This window comes from Trichosurus vulpecula, chromosome 6 (assembly GCF_011100635.1).
Source record: "Trichosurus vulpecula isolate mTriVul1 chromosome 6, mTriVul1.pri, whole genome shotgun sequence".
Lineage (NCBI taxonomy): Eukaryota > Metazoa > Chordata > Mammalia > Diprotodontia > Phalangeridae > Trichosurus > Trichosurus vulpecula.
This window is the reverse complement of record NC_050578.1, coordinates 101,066,068-101,088,278: the sequence shown is the minus strand read 5'-3', so window position 1 is coordinate 101,088,278 and position 22,211 is coordinate 101,066,068. Positions and strand designations below refer to the sequence as shown.

At 40.0% G+C, this 22,211-nt stretch overlaps 1 pseudogene; it reads left to right on the top strand.

Moving 5' to 3' along the window:
* Window positions 1–4,728: 4,728 nt before the first annotated feature.
* Window positions 4,729–6,122, top strand: LOC118854704 (annotated as a pseudogene).
* Window positions 6,123–22,211: the final 16,089 nt, after the last annotated feature.

Below are 22,211 nucleotides of genomic sequence, written 5' to 3'. Positions count from 1 at the left end.
TCTCTAGCTACCTCTCACCACACCACACAAGTGTGGTGCAGGGCATCAGTCTCTCCAAGGCTTCAGTGGTAGCTTCCCCTCACTAACACCAACTTCACCCACAAGAGTTAAGGAGCCATTGGGTTTTCCAGGGTTGTCCTTGTTGGTAGTTGAAGAATTGGCCATCGGATAGACAATGGAAACCTTCACTCGGGCAGAAAGCCATATGACAGAAAGTGCTACACACCCCATCAGAGAGGTATTGGCTACTGGAGGAACAGCAGTTTAAGTTACTACTACCTTTTCTCTGAAAAGCTCACAACTGCAGCATGAGAAGGGGAAGCAAATACCAGTTCGTTTACAGGAGCTGGAGCCTTCTCCCAGGAATCACATTGATGATACAAGATTCTGAGCTTTAGAACAAACCATTTCAGTAAGATTGTATGAACTAATAAGGATTTGGGCCTAAAAATGAGGTTCTCCAAATGACTATCATTTCACATTTTATGGTTTATAGCAGTGATTCTCAAAGTGCGGTCCAAGACCCTTTCAAGGGAGTCTGTAAAATCAAAATTATTTTCATGATAATACTAAGATGTTTTAATTTCCAATGTAGTAAATATTAATGGTTGTAACCCACATAAACGAAAGCTCTTTGAGGAGTCCACAATAATTTAAGAGTATAAAGAGTTTCTGAGAACTGTTGGCTGGGACTTCTAACCCCCTCATTTTAAAAATGAGAAAATGAGTTTAATTACTTGAGAAACATGCAGAACTATTTTTTTAAGTAAATCATTTGTCTTGGCAGATAGAGGGAATTTGACTTTTTAGGGGATTTTTTTTAATTTAGAAATTTTTGTATAAGTTTCATAGTACCACCTAGCACATATAAGTATGTGCCAAATTCAGGCTCATCCTATCTTTATCCTTGTTTCATGGGTCCTGATTTGTGGCCACTAAGCCCCTTTTTTTCCCAGCGTTCTACCATGTTTCTATAGGACAATCCACACTTATTGAGTCAAAGCCTACCCTTGCCACACATATCAAAATCAACCATTTGTTCTGGGGTACTCAGCTCTCAGTTCACATAGTTAGGGTTAATTTGCTTTTGTTGATTTATGCTTAATTTATGTTTCTAAACTAAGGGGTTGCTCACCTACCGAAGAATGGCTAAACAAATAGTATAGGAATTAGTAGATTGTTCCATAAGAAACGATGAGTCATATGCTTTCAGAGGAAACTCAGAAAGCCTTTACAAATGAATGCAAATTGAAGAGAACAGAAGTGGGAGAACAATTTACACAATGACATAATCCAGAAAAAAACAACTTCAAGAGACCTTAGAACTCTGATCAATGCACTGATAAAGCACAAGTCCAGTGGTCTGAAGATAACTCATACTATCTTACTATGCAGCCCCTGCCAGACAGGTGATGGAATTAAAATGCAGAAAAAGGCATGCATTTTTTAGACATGGTCAATGTGGGAATTTGTTTTGCTGAACTATGCGCGTTTGTTATGAGGACTTTGTTTTTTGTTTTTATCATTCAACAGAGGGTAGAGTAGGATGGAGAGAAAATAAATCCTTATAAAAATACATAACTAATTTTAAGGGGGAAAATATTTCCAAGTGTTATGTCAACAACAATAATGTTGTATTAACCTAGGTTGGGTTTTCCTTTAAAAAAAAAGATTGCTTTTGAGATTTCTCTCCCTAAAGCAGAACTTCAGTCATCTGCTATTCATAAAAATGGACCACAAAGTAGTCTGAGGTATGACTATTGTTTTATGGCTCACTGAAACAAAAAAGCTATTGTTTTAGATGGTTCTCCCTTTTGTAAGACATTTTCCTATCAATGGTCATCCACCCCAATAACTAAATTCATCCTCTCCTCTTTTCCCTACCTTGAAAGTAGAAAAGAGGATTCCATCAGAAATGGCTGTGGATTATTGGTCTAAAATGAAGCAAGCTGTAGGTAGTTCCCTATATTCTTACCATTGCACTGAAGACCGGATCCTCCATTGGGGATGAAAGGCACTATCTCTTCCCAGGCATTTGAATGTTTTGTGCTTTAATAATGATTTTGGCAGACCTGTTTTGCAGCTTTAGCATTTTAATTAAAATCTTAATAACAATAAAAGTATTGAGCAACAAGTGGGATGTCCTTGGATTATCATTGTTCTAGTGGGTTAATCAGAGATTTAATTGGGCTTTATATCATAGTGTACTTTGTCTCCCACTTACAATAAATAGAGTCTCATGAATCTCTAAATAAAATCATATTAAAGTAAAACATATAATAGTTAGCCAGAAATCTGGCTCTGAGAATAACTCACTCCATTGCATGTTTCTTTTGTTGCTTTGTTAGAAGTATTTGACATATGGCTTCTGTCTGCGTGTAGGATGCAAGTTCTATGATTGGTATTTTTTCATCATTCAGTCTTTCTAGTAAAGGAGTACAGGATGAGCCGAAGCCCTTTCATATCTGAGTATCAGATATCAAATATTTATGCAGTCAGAAAATCTATATTAAAGTTCCAGCTCTGATATTTGTAACTCTGTGAGTATGAGTAAATCACGGCTTCAGTTCCTTTATGTGTAAAAGGGAATAGAGAACTCTCTCATGGGTTGTGGTGAGGGAAGTTTTCTAAAATGTGTATAAATAGTCCTACTTGTAATTTCCATTAATGTGATCGCCTCCTCCTTCTGTCTCACCTTTCTTATTCATTGTTCATCCCATTCTGCTCATCTTTTTAATGCAATTTAGACATCATTTATCCTAAGATAAGCAGTTATCTGGTTGGTATTTTTATATTTAGTGTTCTGCATATTATTGCACAGATAGATAAAATAATTGCTTTTTATGTTTGAAATAAGTATTGGGGCACATTATCTTTGTTGCTATCGCATCACTTTTTATGGGATTCAGATATAAGCAGTCTGAGGACAGGTTACCATCCTGGCACTACTCATTTATATTTAATGTTCTGAGGACTATTAGATGAGTGGATAAAATGAATACTTTTTGTAACTGAGAATATTAGAATGTAAGCTTGGCTTTTTAAAAATGAGTACTATTGTATTTTTTCCAATTACGTGTAAAGACAATTTTTCACATTCATTTTTAAAAGATTTTGAGTTCCAAATTTTCTCCCTCCCTCCCTTCTCTCCCCCTTCCCTAAAACGGTGAGCAGTTTGATCTGTTATATATGTGCAAGCATGTAAAACAGATTTCCTTATTAGTCATGTTGTGAGAGAAGAAACAGACCAAAAGGGACACACACACACACACACACACACACACACACACACACACACACACAAATAAAGTGAAAATAGTATGCTTTGATCTGTGTTCAGACTACATCAGTGCTTTCTCTGGATATGGATAGTATTTTCCTTTGGAATTGTCCTGGATCATTCTGTTGCTGAGAAGAGCCAAGTTATTCAAAGTTGATCATCACATAATGCTGCTGTTGCTGTGTACAATGTTCTCCCCATTCTGCTTATTTCACTTTGCATCAGTACATGTCAGTCTTTCCAGGTTTTTCTGAAATCATCCTGGTGTCATTTCTTATAGCATAATAGTATTCCATCACAATCATATACCATACCTTGTTCAACCATTCCCCAATTGATGGGCATCCCCTCAATTTCCAATTCTTTGCCACCACAAAAAGAGTTGCTATTTTTGTACATGCATTTTTGTACATGTAGGTTCCTTTCCCTTTTTTATGATCTCTTTGGGATACAGACCTAGTAGTGGTAGTGCTGGTTCAATAGGTATGCACAGTTTGATTGCTCTTTGGGCACAGTTCCAAATTGCTCTCCAGAATGGTTGGATCAGTCCACAACTCCACCAACAGTGCATTAGTGTTCCAATTTTTTCACACATGATATTGGAAAAGAGAGTTCAACACTGTGTGTGCCAAAGTAGAATCAGTCATGGGGAAAAAACTCCAGTAGAAACACAAGTGAAGAAAAGGGAAGTTTCTCCTTCATTTCTATAATTTTTTCCCCAGAGTCCCTCTTCCCTTAGCATACTTTGGGGACCTCTCTCTTTTCTGGTTCATTTTCCTCCACCAAGATAGAGCCTAGGAGTCTTGATATCTGTCACTACCTTGTTGGCAGCACAACCTCTATTTATAATAACTAAAAATCACAAACTGTCAGACATAGAACATGTTTACTTACATGGTGAAAGAAAATGAAAGGGCTCATATCCATGGCCATAGAGAGTTCAAAAAATGCTCTTTTTCCCTTTCCCCCATCCCAAAGACCACTGCTCATAGTGGCACCTCTTTGAAAATGAAGGATCAACAACAACAACAACAACAACCACCATGAGCAGGTTTCTAGAAAGGGAGGAGATGCCAAGATTGGCTCTTTGATCCTGGAGGGTGCCCACTACTCCACTGCCAGTCTGCTTGAATCACAGTACCTTCTTGTCGTGGTCACTGCCTTCTGCTTCCAGAAGTTGGTACTGGTTTCTTCCAGAGTCTAGTTTTCTCAAACATCATTATTTGGTCATTCAGTCATATCCAACTCTATGTGACCCCATGAGCTTTGTCCATAGGGTTTTCTTGGTAAAGATGCTGGAGTGGTTTGCCATTTCCTTCTCCACTAGATTAAGGCATAGAGATTAAGTGACTTGCCCACGGTCACATGGCTAGTAAGTGTCTGAGTTCAGATTTGAATTCAGTTCTTCCTGACTCCAGGTCCAGTGCTCTATTCACTGAGCTATCTAGATGTCTTCTTGTGAGATAATAGACAACCTGAATGCTATCCTGGTACCCAGAAAATTCAAAGGAAAAGGAAGGCCTCCCAAGTGTTGGGTAGCTTCTCTCTGGGGCATCTATAGGAGAATATGGATAGGAGTCACAGGATGAAAAACCATGGGTAGGAAACTAATTTCAAGACTGAGCTATAGTGGCTGTACATGACACAGCCCCAAACTCCTGATTCCCCTCTGGGACTGGGCATCCTTTTGCATTTTCCCACCTTGCTTTTCTCCCTGTATTGAATATAATCTCACTTACAAATGAAAATGATAATTCACCAGCTGCCTGGTTGAATGGATTCAAGAACAAAGGGAAAGAAAATCAAAAATGAGTTTCCTGGTGTTTTGAGGTGAATCTAGAACAGGAAAACTAAATAAGATGACTAGTTGCTTAAAAGAAGAAATGTCAGCACCTTTCCTGATGATGGTACTTTTCCTTCCCAAAAGAAATATGAATCTGGGCACTTAACAACATTGCCCCTGGGACATCAGACCATCAGTCTTATCTACCAAGGCTGTGGTAGACAGAGATGCTATGTGTGCATTTGCTGCTCTATTGACCTCTCTCCAGATTCACATCCCAAATAGGTTGTATGCAGGTGATGGTTCAGCCTACAGAGACTTGGTAATCAATTATGCCATAATAGCCCTTCTTCCAGCTCTGCTTGCATTTCCTGATGTATCATCATTAGCATATGATTACTTTAGAAATATTTCCTGGACACTTCAAATCTTTGTCACATCAAAAATCCTGTTTTCCCTGTAGAAGCTATGAAGCACATTCCTTCTATATTACTTTAGCTCATATCCTGATGATCCAGATGTTCTGGAAGATACCTTTTTGACCATTTCCTATCTCATGGGTGGCTTAAATGACCACATCAAAGTGGTTGTCAAAAATGGAGCTGTCCTACAAGGGGTGAAAAATCTGATGCATTGCCAGTAGTGACTCTTTCCTTAAGGGTTATAAGAAATATCATTACTGGCAGATAAATAAACTCAATTAATAACCAAATGAGGAGCAAAACCAAAAGACTTGCTATCTTTCCTAATTTGCTTATTTACCCCTAAACCCATATACAGAAGGAGGCTGAATGGACCATGTCAAACATGGTTGACTGTCCTGACCAAATACGGCAAGAAGTTATGAATCATGGACTAGTTCTGTTAAAGGGAGACTTTAAATAACAGAAAGCTATATGGATTTCCACAAATGACACAAGTGGGGGAAACAATACAATAGATTGTGTATATTGTCCAAAATAGCATTCTGGAATCCTTAATCAACTTTTATCTGCAAAAGAGAGCAAAACTTACCTGGTTATTCTGGATGCAATTTCTTTTTTTAAAATAACTTTTTAGGGTTATCTTCTGTTTCTCACAACATTATAGTTATCTCAAGTATCCCTGCTCCCCTTCTCTCCCTTCCTAGACAACCATCCCACATAACAAATAGTATTTTTTCAGAGAGAAAAAAATCAACACAATTGATCATTATATTGAAAAACTCTGAAAATATGTGCAATGTGTAACACTTGTGGACCTCCATGAAAGGGGTCTGTAGAAGATATATTAACTACTTCTACCCTTTTACATTTGTTTGCAATGTCTCTGTGCGCCAATACATGGTCAATTTTTGCAAAAGTTCCATGTAGTGCTGAGAAATATGTATATTCTTTTGCTATCCTATTTAGAAGACACTATAAGTCTTTTAACTCTAATTTCTTCAGCAATTTGTTCAGTTCCATATTTTCCCTTTTCCTTATCTTTTTGTTGTTGTTGTTCAGTTGTTTTCAGTCATGCCCAATGCTCTGTGACCCCATTTTGGGTTTTCTTGGCAAAAGATACTGGAGTGGCTTACCACTTCCTGCTCCAGCTCATTTTACAGATGAGAAAACTGAGACAAACAGGGTTAAATGACTTGCCCAGGATCACACACTTAGTAAATGTCTGAGGGTAGACTTGAAACTAGGTCTTCCTGACTCCAGACCTGGTGCTCTATCCACTGCACCACCTAGCTGCCCCCACCTTTTTTTTATTAGACTTATCCAAAACTGGGAGAGGGATATTGAAGTCTCCTATCCCTCTTATGTTACTGAACTTTATACATTTGGATGCCAAAGCATTTGGAGCATTTATTACTGATAATACGTTATTATTTATAGTTCCTCTCAACATAATATGGTCTCCTATTTGTCACTTTTTATTTTTAAATGTTTGTTTTTTGCTTTGTCAGATAGCATGATTGAAGCTCTTACTTTTTTGGATCCCCTTGATGCAGAGTAAATTTTTTTTCCACAGCTTCAGTTTTATTTTGTATATGCCTATTTTTTAAAATGTGTTTCTTGTAAGCAACAGATTGTAGGATTTTGCTTTCTTAGCCAATCTGTTGCTCTTTTTTCATTGTATTAGTTTCTTTAAGCCATTCACACTCACTGTAATGAGTTAGGTTTATCTTTCCCTCCATCTGTTTCTAATATTAAATTTTTTTTTCAAATTTTGATTTTGCCCCTCTTCTGCTATAAACACAGCACTATGTTCCTTCGGTTACTTTACCTTAATCCTTTTTGAAGTGACTGTTCCCACTGGCTCTCTTCCCTTGCCCCAGACCCCCATCTCTGGTTTGTTACTCCCTTTCCTTTGGAGTTTTATTTATTAGTTCCTTTTTTCCTCCTGATTTTATCTGATTATATAATTCTTCACCCCTTTTTTTCCTCTCAGTAAGTCAAATAGATTCCCCTTTCCTCTCCTCTCCTTCAACTAGTTCTGTTCATTAGTTTCAAATTTTCATTTTTATACCCCTTTCCAAAAAGGATATCTCTCACTCTCTTCATTGTCCACCCTCTTTCTCTGTCCACTCCAGACCTTTATTATCTGATTCATAACTCTTTTAATTATCTGGCCTCTCTCTTTTCTCCCTATTCCTTGTGCAAAGTTTTCAACTTATCCATTCCAGGCTTCTGTCCTTAGGCAGTTTCTGCCACTTCTTTGTAGAACTTGTCTCATGGATTACCTCTTTATTGTATCCCACTCCCAGAGCAATACCAATTATTGTAGGTATCAGAGAGAACACTCCCTCATGTCAGGGTCCCTCCCCCACCATATGCCTATTTATGCAACCTGTCACTGATCTATACCCTCCCCTGTTTACCTTATACCCCTCCCCCCACTTCCCATCAGATCTCCTCCCTAGGTCCATGCCCTCCCACTCCTCCAGGTGTCAACTGCCTCCAGGAGTTCCAACTCCCCCAACCAACCTAGTATGAATAGACTTTATAAGCCTCAAATCTCCCAGGCTATGCCCAGTACAAGGTCCCCATATCTCTCCACAGGAGCATTCCTCAGTGGAACCCCCACCCACCACCAAAGCAGGGACTCCTCCCCCCTTTTCAATCCTTCCCCTCCCCCTCCTCACGAACTCCCCTCTAGGCTCTTCTCATTCTGAGACCACACGGGTTGCCTTCCCCTTATTTCTAGCCTTATGGGTGTTAGGTAGTACATTAAGATTGCTTTAATTGGCATCTTATTTTGAAACTTTGCAACTCCATAACTTTGAAACTCTTCACAAAAACCTGCGCTTGGAGGCCACAATGTTTACAACTATTTCTTAGAAATAGTTAATAGTTAAATACATTTATTATGTTATTATACAATTTGTGACTCCCTATAGGGAAATGAAAAAACAGTAACTTTAAAATATAATAGAAAATTATATATGGTTAAACTTTTTTTAGTAAAACTCGACAATGAACAATTTTAAGTAGATCCTTCTTCATTAATACCTTTGGAATCCTTGATTTTCGAGTTTGAGAATGAGATAGGTGTCAGTACCAGGTCATGGGTGGCAGTAGCACCATGGTAAAAGGGTGGGAACTTGAGGACGATCCAATTTAAAATACACTAAATAGCCGCAACCAGCTCGGCTGCACAGTGATGAATTCTTCCAGCCTGAGCAGCTCTCAAAGACCATCTACTAAACAGGGGCATGGCCTGCATTAGTGGAAGGGTTTCCAATGTAATCACTGATCCTTAAGGCATCGAGTTATAAACATCCTTCCACTATTCTTTGAAAAAAAATTTTAGCAACACTTGTTTCTCTAATTTCTACCTTACTGTTTTCAGATTTTGCTAAAATAGAGAATATTATTATTTATTATTGTTGGAAGAATTTTTGTGCGTCAGTGTGTTGCCATTTCAGAATTTTACCTTCATTCTCATTTTTATTTTATTTCTTCTATGGAATTTCATTAATTTCACTCATGTGAGAATTAACTCCAGTCTTTCATATGACAATATCCTCATACCCTCTAATCCTGTGCGGTTTTGGTTCGTGAGTAGAGGGAAGCATTTCTTTAATTCTCTTGATATCACATGGGTTCTCTATTATGACTAGTTTTTATTTACATTTTTATAATTCATAAGAATTTATGGTTTAACCTGATGCAAGGTACAGAATTCTCATATTGAGAGTATAATGGGCAGAACAGTAGTTCTGGAGTCAGAGGACCTGGGTTCAAATTCTACCTTTGACTCTTAATATTTGTTTGACCTTAGACAAGTCACTTAATCTTTCTTGGCTTGACAGTTTCTGGAGCTATAAAATGAGCAGGCTGGATTAGATGATCTCTCAAGTCCCTTCTAACTCTAGGTCTCTTGGATCCTAAGCCCCTGGAGGGCAACTAACATTGTCAGTATGTACTATTTATGTAAATACTAAATAGTAACTGTTTCTCTTTTGGCCAGGTACCCTAAGAGTCTTCCCCTCCCAGTTTGATTTTTTTTAATTTTTTTTTATTAAAAGAGCCATCCCTTGATTAACTTCTTAAAGAGACCTGTCCACTGAATGGGTGTTACCTCACTCAGAGTGAGAACCTGAAAAGACCTTAGCCTGTAAGGGCCTGGGTCTCCCCATGCATTCTGGGCCATCTCCAGTTGTCCTGGTGAGTATCAGGCCACTGGACCCAGATGGCTCTGGAGGAGAAAGTGAGGCTGTTGATCTTGCATATCCCTCACTCATTTGAATCAGAGTCAACTGCATGTCATGTCATCATTTCCCTGATATCATGGTCCTCTTTGAGAACGAAGGAAAAACACAAGAACAACATTGTGAGTACACAGCATACAAAATCAATCTCATCACTAACTATATATTGTGAATTTGGACTCACGGAATTGACATGATTTTCTGCTGCTGCAAACAACGATCTAACAGGAAAACAGATGAAAGGAGGATGGAAAAGAAAAGGGAGGTGGGCACAGAGGGGGAGGAAGAAAATGGAACAGAATCACAAATCTCATATAATTTTGTTATATTTTTTGATTAATCAACCAAAATCAGTTCATTCTTAGGAAAATATACCCTTTTAGATACAGCGGGAAAATAAAAAGGACCTAATGCCTTTTATTTTTAAACCATTAAAGTCTTAGGGAAAATGTACATCTGTATTGGATTTGCTTTAAATAAAAGAAATCTCCAGGGTAGATTTGGCACTGACTAAAGAGGGAGAAGGTGGGTTTTAGAAAAAAAAAAAAGGAAGGAAGAAGATGAAGAAGAGAGAAAAGGGGAGAGGAGAGAGAGAGAAAAGGTGAGAGAGTGTGAGAAAGAAAGAAAGAAAGAAAGAAAGAAAGAAAGAAAGAAAGAAAGAAAGAAAGAAGGAAGGAAAGAAGGAAAAAGAAAGAAGGAAAGAAAGAAAGAAAGAAACAAAGGAAGGAAGGAAGGAAGAAAAGAAGGAAGGAAGGAGGGAAGGAAGGAAGGAAGGAAGAAAAGAAAGAAAGGAACAAGTATCATAGTTTGTAAAGATAAGTGCCTCAAATGAATTTAGATATTATAACCAATATTTATTAAAACACACACTATTGTAGGCTAAAGACATCATTTGAGATTTAAAAGGTTCTTCTTCTATAAACATGTTAGAAGCTAATGATTTGGGACTAGCTTTTTAGAGCAATGTATTCTGATCTGGAGACAGTTGTGAGCTTATACTGCTGACCTGATTTCAGACATGAACTCACCACTCACTACCAACCCCCTAAGACAGCAGAAAGGTTACCCATTAAATTCTGCAATTTATTGCACTAATTTACAATCCTTTCAAGTCTGGGCAGGGGATGGGCTGCTCTGGTTTTATAGAAGGACCTTTTTGTCCCTTGTTGGGGACTTTTCCAGAACCTTAACAATTGACTCTAATAGAATCTTATGAATAAAACTAATGAAAACATAAAGAAATGAACTTTGCAGCTCAAGCATACAGTAGCTTATTGTTCAATTTCTCAAGAATAGAAATACCTCCTCCAACAAGGTACCATGGTCCAACCAGTAACACAAGGGCTTCCATAGAGAAGGTGCTCAGGGTCAGAAGGAGGCTTAATATTTCTGAACAGAGACCTCAGTTAGGTAATAATTCAAGGAGGAAAACAAAAGCTTTTTCAAATAATGAACTTATTTGGCTAATCGGATTGTGCTTAAAAAAAGACAAATAAGGGGAAAAGCAACCCATTTTTATTTGAACCAATTCAGTTTAATTCAACAAACATGCATTAAGTATCTATCACATGCAAGTCATTGGGCTAGCCTCTAGGAAGGACAAATTCAAAGATGAGTAAGACACAGGCTCTGCTCTCAAGAAGCTTACAGTCTGGGATAGAAAGCATTCAGCAGATAATTATATAGCAAAGCAGAAGTGTGAATTCCATAAAAAACATACAAACAAAGCATTGACTGTTCATTCACACAGTAGGAAGGGGTCTCTTTTAGCTGGGAAATCAAGAAAAGCTGTAGGATCAGAGATTTAGACCTGAAAGGTATTTTTGGTCTCATCTAGTCCATTCCCCCTCACCCCAACAATTTTATAGGGGTGAAAAGGAAGCCAGAGAGATTAAGTGACTTGCTTAAAATCACACAGGTAGTAAGTTATAGAGCTATAATTTGAACCCAGGTCCTTCCTATGACTCCAGATCCAAGGCTTTTTCTGTTGTACCAATGAAGTAAGTAGCATTTGAGCTAGACCAAGATTTCAAATGGTAGTGAGATTTCAGGTAAATGGAAGGAGTTCCCCTGCTTTCACAATAGCAAATATTAATTATCTATTGTAACTGGGCTGAGGAGGCCAGGAAGTTGGTTCAGAAAGTAGAAAATAAGAAAAGGGAAGGAAGGAAGGAAACAAGCATTTGTCAGGCACCTATTTTGTGCCAGGCTCTGTGATAAGTGCTTTACAAATATCATTTCCGGGTTTTTTTTGGAGGGGGGAAGGCAGGGCAATGGAGGTTAAGTGACTTGCCCAAGGTCACACAGATAGTGTGTCAAGTGTCTGAGACCAGATTTGAACTCAGGTCCTCCTGACTCCAGGGCTGGATGCTCTACTCACTGCGCCACCTAGCTGCCCTCACAAATATCATTTCATTTGACCATCATAGCAACTCTAAGAGACAAGTGCTATTATTATTATTCCCATTTTACCATTGGGGAAACTGAGGTAGACATAGGTTAAATGACTTGCCCAGGATCACACAGATAACTGTCTGAGATCATATTTGACATCAGATCTTTCTGACTCCAGGCCCAGCCCTCTAGCCACTGTGTCTATAGCTGCCTTTACAGGAAGAATAATTATAAAGGAAATATACAGACAGTCCAAAAATTAAGCTCAAACCCAATGCTGCAACCCACCAAACCTCTTACTAAAGCCATAAACAGAGTTCCAATTAGAAAAGAGAGGTCTTCGCTCCTTTCTCTGCCTGCGTCCCATTAATTTTCTGATGGAGAAGGCAAAGATCAATGAAGTGGGCAAGACAGAACAGAAGTGGGGGTGGGGGGGAAGGTTGAGATGATTCACATAATGAATAAGCAGCCCAGAAGCATCCTAAAGTGGGCCATGTTACCTCTAATTTCAATTTGGGGCTAATGAGGCAATAGCAACTATGTGAATTCACACAATTGCTAAAGCCTCAGTCAGAAAAAACTTGTACATGAGCCTTAAAAAGCAATGACGCTGACTGGGCATAGATAGTTTCTGCTACTTGTGCTGCCTTGGGGGAGTCACTTCACTGTCATTGGCTTCAGTATCCTCATCTATAAAATTAGGTGGATGTACTGGAGCAAGGGTCTTAACCTGGGATCCATGGATAGATTTCAGGGGGTCTGTAAACTTGGATGGGAAAATTTACATCTTTATTCGATGTGATTGGTTTCCTTTATAACCCTGTGTATTTTATTTTATGCATTCAAAAACATCCTGATAAGGGGTCACCAAGCCTCCCCAGACTCCTGGAGGTGGGGACATGACACCAAAAAGGTTAAGAACCCCCGGGCTAGAAGATCTCTTTCCACTCTAAATATGAAGTCCTTGGTTTAATCCTGGTATTCTAAGATGGCCAAACTCAAGAGTTTTTGTGCTGCATCAAGGTACCTGGATGAGTGTTGACTTTTAAAATACACTTGAGAATGGAGTCCCAAGAAGAGTGACATAGTTAGGAGCTGTAGGGCTGGTAATGTCGGAACCTTACTCTCATTTGGGTTGAAGAGGAAAAAGTTTCAAAGTCTGGAGAAGTTTAGAAATCTTCTGAACGTCTAGAGAGTGTAAAAAAAACCAACAACTGGAAACTAAGATGGTGTCCATCAATTGGGAAATAGTTGAACAAGTTATGCATATGAATGTAATGGAATACAATTGAGCTGTAAGAAATGAAGATGATTTCAGAGAAACCTGGGAAGATTTGATGTTGAATGAAGTGAGCAGAACCAGAAGAGTAATTTGTATTGTAACATCAACATTCTGAAAGACTAAAGAACTCTGAAAAACACAATAATCAACCGTGATTCCAGAGGACAGATGATGAACAGTGCTTGCCACCACAAGAAAGAGAGGCGATGGACTATTAGCTCATGCGGAATTAGACACATGGTTTTGGCTGTGTCCAATGTAGGCATTTGTTTTGCTTAACTATATCGTCATAAGAGTTTTCTGTTTCCTTTTTTTTTCTTTTTGCCAGTAAAGATGAGTGGAGGAGGTAAAGTGGAAAGGAAAAAAATGCTTGATAATTGTAAAAAAAAAAAGTTAAGCAATAATTTTAAAAAGGAAAGGAAAAAAAACTAAATATATCCTTAAATAACCTGTCCCCACATTACGGCTTTTGAAATTGTCCAAAAAGATGCTTTTTGGAGAATTCAAGTTCTTGCCATACAAATTTGGGAGGTCAACTGGAAATGAACAGAACATCAGTCCCTTTCTGACTCATAACACTGTTAGGTTGCACAAGTAGCATTTTTCCTGTTTTATGGGTAAGAAAACAAAGGCTTAAAAAGGATAAATAATAATCAAATAATAGTGTACATTTCCATAGAAATTCAAGGCTTTTAAAATGCTAGTCTATTGAGAATCCTAAAGATTAGGATTGTTATCTTGAAATGAATCCATTATATTATCATGACCTAGTGAATAGAATGAAAGATTAGTGCATAGAACTCCAGAATAAACAGCATGTCACGCTGGGCTATTTCTTTCCTTGGCTAACCCAGTTTAAAGTTGCCTTAGATTTTAAGCAATGACATCACTGCAATTTATCCATAGTTCACTGGATGATACACTCAAGCAGCAATGAAATAGCAGAATTAGATTTGTGGCAATTATGTTCATAGAAGCACGATAAGAGAAAACAATAAATAAAGGTTAAATAAAACAATAAATAAACATAGCTTTAAAGTCCAGGCACACAAACAAAAACTGGTAAAGGGATACTTCCAAGCAAAGCACTTACATATCCTAACTGTCATATCTTCTGCTAGGTAAGAAGAGGTTGGGTTGAAGTGGGGAGCAGACATCCAGAGAATGCCGATAAGGAATTCTTAAGGGAGCTAGTTGGTGCATTAGATCCAGCACCGGGTTAGTACGACTCAAGTTCAAATCTGGCCTTAGACACTTACTTGCTATATGACCCTTTGTAGGTCACTTAAAAAAGAAACCTCATTTACTTCAGTTTCCCAATCAGTAAAACGGGAATAGTATTCGCACCTGTCTCCCAGGGTTGTGAGAGAATAATTGTAAAGCACTTAGTATAGTATAGTGCCTAGCATGTGGTCAATGCTATATAAATGTAAACTATTATTAGTTTCCTCAGTAAATTGTAGCTCCTGCAAGCTTCAGATCTTTCCCTGAGGGGATAGAATTGGAGATTTCGGGGTGAGAGAATGAAATCTGTAGCCAGGTGCTGAAGTTTGGGGTAGGTACACCAGGAGACAGGCAGAGAGAAAGACAGGAAAAAGACTGTTCAAGGGAGTGCAAAGTCCACTACCGGCAGTCTGGGCAGCAGCACCAGAACAGCAACATTACGCAGCAATCACAGTCAGGGTGGACTTTTCCCCATTGGCTACACAGGCAAGCAAATGAGGACATCTCACTCCTCTCCCTCCCTTCTATCTGAGAAGGGAGAATTTTCTTCCTCCCTAGAGCTTTCTTAGACAGTTGGGTGATGCAGTGGGTGGAGTGGTGGGCCTGAAGTCAGGGAGACTCATCTTTCTGGGTTCAGATCCACTCTCGGACATTTACCGGCTGTGTGACCTTGGACAAGTCACTTAACCCTGTTTACCTTGGTTCCTCATCTGTAAAATGAGCTGGAGAAGGAAATGGCAAAGCAATCTGGTGTCTGGTTTCAACAATCCAGCTAGCAGCTGCTGTGGGGGGGTGTAAAACCAACAACAACCAGGTCACATAATGCTGCCGAAGCATGGTCCTTTTGATCTGCTTTACTAAGGAAAGCAACCTTAAGGGGTTAACAAGGTTACTTTAATCCAGCATACAAATATCATTCACTTAGTTCAGGGGAAAAAGCCAGCACCATGAACTTCAGAGCAAATACAAACAAATTACAAACATCAACAGACCAAATACAATTCATCTGAGTGACCAGAACTTGGGCTCCTTTGATTGGCTCTGGTGTTAGCACCTCCCTTCATTGGCCCCACCTGGAGCCCCACCTTAGTTACCAATTCACATCCACATAGGCTTAGCACCTAATTGATAGGGGGTTGGGCCTGGGGTTTAAGCACCTGGTAAGACTCAATCAAAGCCACTGAGTTAATCAAAGGAAACAAAGGCCAGCCTCTTCAAGGGTACTTGGCCCGAACAAGTGCTAAGAGCCCATCCCGATCCCCAATACATGTCTTTACCAAGAAAACCCCAAATGGAGTCCTGAAGAGTCAGATGTGACTGAAAAAAACTACCAGATCTTCATTAGGATCTTTCCATGTGCAATAATGGGTATCACTTTTTTGTGGCTAAAGGTAGCTAGGTGGGGGTAGCTAGGTGGCACAATAGATAGTGCACTAATCCTGAAGTCACAAAGACCTAAGTTCAAATCCAACCTCAGATACTAACTGGATTGACCCTGGGCAAATCACTTAACTTCTGTCTGCCTCAGTTTCCTCCACTGTTAAATGAAGATAATAATAGCATCTACCTCCTATGATTGTTGTGAGGATCAAACGACATCATTTAACTTGTGCTTGGTACTTAATAAATGCTTTTTCTGTTCGCTTTTTTCAGTACCCCTCAGCTGGGGTACTGCTGTGTATTTCTAGGAAGGACAGAGTCCCTTAGCTTAAGATTTGCAGAAGCCTCTTCAGTTCTGCTCCCTCAGTATCTCAACTATGAGGCAGGAAAAGAACGGCGGTTAAGCCTTTACTTTCAAAAGTTCTTCCTGGTTCAGGGCTAGGTCCTCTCAGAGAGAGAGAGAATCACCCTACCTTGTAGTGAGCATGTAAGACATGTTTTCCCCAGTCTCCATCTTTGTAGGCTAAGCCATAACTAGGCAATGGCCATTTGCTCAATAATCACCCAAAAGTTCTAGGGTTCAGAGTTCTCTGGCTTTTATTTTTAAACTTTAAGGTTCTCACAAATGACTGTTTTGTGGAAAGGCACAGAGACAATCTCTGACCTGGGGACAAGTTCATTGTCTCAGCTGGCCTTTTCATATGCAAATGATTGACTCAGAGTCTTAGTCTCGCACTAGGTATAGAATGATGTACTCACATTTGAAGATAAGATCACCCCCTACAAAATGCAAAGGCAGTCTAAGTGGAATGCACCGGTATATAATGTTGCTGCTCTGTCCTCTCAAAATATGAGAAGTATTATCCCTGTTTTACAGATTACAGCAAGAGCTGGAGACTGGCTGAAGGTCACACACAGCTCATGGATAGCTGAGCAGGGTGTCGAGCTTACATCTAAATCTAGTGTTCTTTCCATTCTGCTGCACTGCCTGGACCTCTCCAAGGTCCCACAGCTAAGACAGAAGTTTTGGAGGATGATACTTTTATGTCCCTTTCTCCTCCAAAGCCGAAATATTCTTTGGGCATCATGAATTGATTTCTATTCCTTGGGGGCAATGGAGTCTCTTCTGGGCCTTTGGAATTTCATGGGAGCAGACATCCTGCCTCCTTTGCAGAGATTTATGTACTGTCTTCCTTATCTTTCCATACCTCCCTTCTCATGTTCCAGGACCAATCCTTTCTCTTCCTCCAAGGAACAGGAGACAGTCTTTTCTCAGGCATCTCCTACCTGCCTCTGTTTCTGCCAGGGCAGTTGCTTCAGACCAGGAGCCACATAAGTCCTTTTCCTTTTTCCTTTAAAGGTTGTCCTGCCAGGTTGCTACTTTTTAAAATTTCTGACGTACTATGCACAAATGCATTCTATCCATTTCCTGATTTGGGTTCATTTTCAGTGCTTTCCTTCTGTTTAGGTAATATTTTTTTCCTCCTCTTCCTCCTTCTTCTTCTGTTTTGTTTGAACCTGTGATTTTATCAACGTAAGTAATTCTGGTTGTAGAAATTGCTTCACTAACATAGTAGGCAACTCATCTATATGTTAACCTTGACTTTATTTTGTATATAATTATCTAACTAGGTCAATGGAGTCAATCCATTAATTATCCTATCCCACTTAGGCCCATACCTTTATCAGGGGAGAACACACCTTGAGTTAAACTCAACCAGAGGTGTGAATGATGTGTGACCAAGGCCTAGATATCTTCAATGAATAAAAGACAATTCAATCTAAAGAATTTCAACTGGATTCAACAGGAAGTCTGTTCAGATTGATTGAGGCTCTTGGTCTGGCATTGCAGAGATTGTATAAAATCATCATGCTAATTTGGAATACACATTTGAGCTTATGACTGCTTGATAGTAGAAGCTGACCCAGCCAAGCCCCTGAGGAGGAATCACTTTGGGAGAGAGAAGAGTGCACCTCCCCCTCCCCTTGTACTGACCAGAGCAGGATCTTTTGAAATTCAGAGGCTGGTAGATTTTGAGCTTCCCATTAGCTTCCTAGTCTGTCTCATGATAGCAATAGCTTTTGGTAGTGTCTGGCTGACTAAAGGAATATTCAGTTGATGATTATGGTACGCTGGTGGGGGCTGGAGAGCTATAGCATTTGAAATACATGCCCTAGCTCCCTCAGAGTAGCGCTGGAGCTCTGGGGGGCTGCAGTAGTGGCCAGCTAGAGCCCCAGCATGCCAGTGTGAGTTAGAAAAATAACTCCAACAGCCGTGCAATGCTTATTTATGCCCATGTTGTTGTTGAGTCATTTCAGCTGGGGTTTTCTTGACAAAGATACTGGAATGGTTTGACCCCCAGTATAATGTAAGCTTTTTATTTCCAGGGCCTGGCGCAATGTGTGGCACACAGTAGGCCCTTCATAAGTGTTTATTAATTTTCAGTTTAGACAATCACTTGGAGCGCCAAGAGATTCTGGGTTTTGCCCAATGTCACCTGGCTTGTGTCAAAGACAGGATAGGAAGCCATTTCTTCCTGAGTGCAAGGCCGGCTTCCTCTAACGACTTTGCCATGTTGCCTCTTTCCAACTTACTTATTGTAGGTTTTAGTGTAGCTTTTCATAAGCCATGCTCTCTTTTCTACAATCTGTTCTGCAAAATCCAGCCATCGGCACCCCACACGTTGAAAATAGCATCACTTCCAATCCAACAAACGTACGAAGATTCAGTTAAAAACTTTACTTACCCTTGGGAAGCTGACATTGAACTGGGGCAGTACAACATATATACATGCTAATCTGAGGAGGGATAGAGGGATCCAAAGGCCATCTCTGGAATTAGTCATGAAAAGACATTGAAATTGGACATTGGCAAACGTTTTCATTATTGATTATGCTGAGTTTTTCATTTCCTTTGTTTCCTCCCAGAATAAAAGATAAGTTTCTTGACTGTGATTCATTCCCCTGGGTTACCAAAGGCCTGAGTTCAAATTCTGCCTCAGACACCTACTAGTTGTGCAACCCTGGGCAAATCACTTAACTTTTTTGTGGCTCAGTTTCTGCATCTGTAAAATGAGGGATGATAATAATAGCAGCTATCTCCCGGGGTTGTTGTGGGGATCAAATGAAATAATATGTGTAGCACTTTGCAAACCATAAAACACTAAACAAATACTATCGTTGTCACTAAAAGCTAGGTGATACAATGGATAGAGGGCTGAGTCTGGAGTCAGAAAGATCCGAGTGCAAATTTGGCATAGGACACTTACTAGTATGACTCTGGGCAAGTCATTTAACCTTTGTTTGTCTAAGTTTCCTTATCTGTAAAGTGGGGACAAAGATAACACCTACTACCTCCAAGGGCTGTTGTGATACTCAAATGAGATCATAATTGTAACATGCTTAGTACACTGCCTAGCAAGCACATAGCGAGCATTAAACAAATATTAATTATTAATAATAACAACACATTGTTATTATTAATCTTTTCTTATATAATTGATTTCATTCCTTCTAGTAGGTTGGGTTCAACAAGACTGGGATATCCCCAGTCCTTCAAAGTCACGCCCAGCTGACCTCAGCCCTAAGAAGGGAAGGCCTCTATTGTCTCCAAGATCACACCACTTGAGAGCGGAATACAGGCAGGGTTGGCACTCCTAGGGTGATTTGGGACAGCTCACCGATATCACAGTCTGTGTTCTTGTGTTAAGAAATCTGTTATTGCTGCCCAAAAGGTTGCCTTTATACTTTCTTTTATTGCCAGAAGAATGTCTTGTGTAGAGACACATTGAAAACCTTTAAGAAATGATCTGAATAAGCATTTGCCATGTAGTCTCAATCTAGCAGCTCTGTAAGGGATGAGATGAGGTCTACTGAACAGGGTGCTTAAAGATATTTCTGGACAAGAACATAGCCTCGAAAAAAGCCTTTGGTTGCAATGGACACTTGACAACTTGTCCTAACTCTAATGTGCCTTCACTGTTTTCTGATCTTAGCATACCATCTTCTACATGTTGTGGGTGTCATGGCAACTAAGAAAAAGTTGGTTTAAAAAACTGCTACTAAAGAGTGTTAGGAATTGAGGAATCTTTGACTTAAGCAGAAACAAAAAGAGCAAGGGCTTCTGAACTGGTATTTCATTTTTATGCTTAAAAAAGAGCAAGAATAATATGTTCATCACTGAATCCATGGCATGTCCAGTTGAGATGCCCAATAGGCAATTAAAGAGACTGAATGTCAGTAGAGAGGTTTTTGTTGTTGGTCAGTCATTTCAGTTGTATCCAACTCTTTATGACCCCATTAGGGATTTTCTTGTCAAAGATACTAGAATGGTTTGTCATTTCCTTCTCCCGCTCATTTTACAGATGAAGAAACTGAGACCGATGGGGCTAAGTGACTTGTCCAGGATCACACAGTCAGTTAGTGTCTGAGGCCAGATTTGAAGTCGGGTCTTCCTGACTCCAGACCTGGCCCTATATCTCTGGCACCACTTACCTGCCCATGGACTTGGCCCACTATTTATTGCACCAGTTAGGTAGTGCCTCTCCTGCCCAGGACAGAGGTTAGAGATGGATAAATGGATCCAAAAATCATTTGTATAAAGATGATAATTGAATCCATGGGAGTTGATGGGATTACCAAGAAAAATAGCATAGAGCTCCAAATTTATGATCTTACAGTAAAAATCCAATATTTCCCTTAATAACTGTGCATGACTGGGTCTATCACTTTAAGCTTTCTGTACCTCAGTTTCCTTATCTGTAAAAATCCACTGCATATGATGATCTCTAAGGTCCTTTCCAGATGTCAACGTCTCTGGATCTATGAGAACACAACCTCCATTGATCTTTACCAAACCTTCAGAGACTCAGCCACTGCTAATACTGCAGTCCAGAGGGAATTCCAGTTTCATAGTAGGGTGCCAGACTTCAGTCAGAGGAAATATTATTCTAAGTACCAGAAGCAATTGACCTATAAAACAACTTCCCAGGGATAGCGGGGCAGGTGGGGGGAGGGGAAGAGTTGGTGGGTGTTAAAGGAGGAGAAAAGGAAGTGAAAGGAAGTTCAGTATATACATATATAAATATAGTAATACAGTATTTTCTTTCTTAAAAAACTTTTTATTGTTATGTTTTGTTTGTACATTATTTCCTGTGCCCCTCTCCCTCACAATGAAGCATCAAATATAACAAAGAATTTTTTTAAAAAGAGAGAAAAAAATCAGCAAAACAGATGAAGATATTAAATAATAATAATAATAATCTAACAATACATACAATGTTACACAGCCATGGACCTTCCACCTCTGCAAAGGAGCAGAGGGGTAGTTACCTTCCCCTATCTCTTCTTTGTGGCCAAGCTTGTTCATATAATTCTGCAACATTCATTTTCTTTTTTTGGGGGGGTGGGACAGACCTTTATTAAAGAGTGCTTATTAGCCACTTACTATTTGCTAGGTAGGGTGAGGGGTTGGGAGGACAATGCAGGACTCAAACAAGGGACTGATCTTGTGGGGGGGGGGGGTAAGCACTGTTACTGTCCCCATTTACAGAGGAGGAAATGGAGGCAGAGGTTCATTAACTTGTCCATGGTTCCACTGCTAGGAAATGTCTGAGGCTGGATTTGAACTGAGGTATTCCTGACTCCAGGCCCAATGCTTGGTGCCCTCTGTTGCCCCCTAAACACCTCTGGGGGGGGGTATGTGGAATTAGAAACTCTGCGTCTGGAATGTGCCCAGGAACATCTCCCCATTTCACAAAGGAGCAAACTGACTCAGGGTCTAGCGTCCTGGGGCAGGTGTGTCTGAGGCTGGGTCCTCCTGGCTTCCAGTCTGGCCCATCGGGAGAGGAGGAGGCTCAGGGCAGGGTGTGTGTGTGTGGGGGCGTCGCAGGTGGAGCAAGCGGAGACCAAGTCACAGACCCGAGCTAGAACCTTTATTTGCCAACCCTCGTTCTGCAGAGGGCTCGATGCCCTCAGCCTAGGCACAAAGAGCAACTTCGGGAAAGACCAGTAGAGTCTCCCAGACAAAGGTTCTGCAGCCTTGGGGCCCAGTCGCTGACCCACTGCCGGCTGCAGCCTGGCTACTGTGTCCAAAGGGAGACAATGGGCCCCGTGGGCTGGGGAGGGTCGGGCTTCGGGTTCGTGGTGAGGCAGCCTGGGGGGCCCCCCTCAAGGGGGAAGGAGCCCC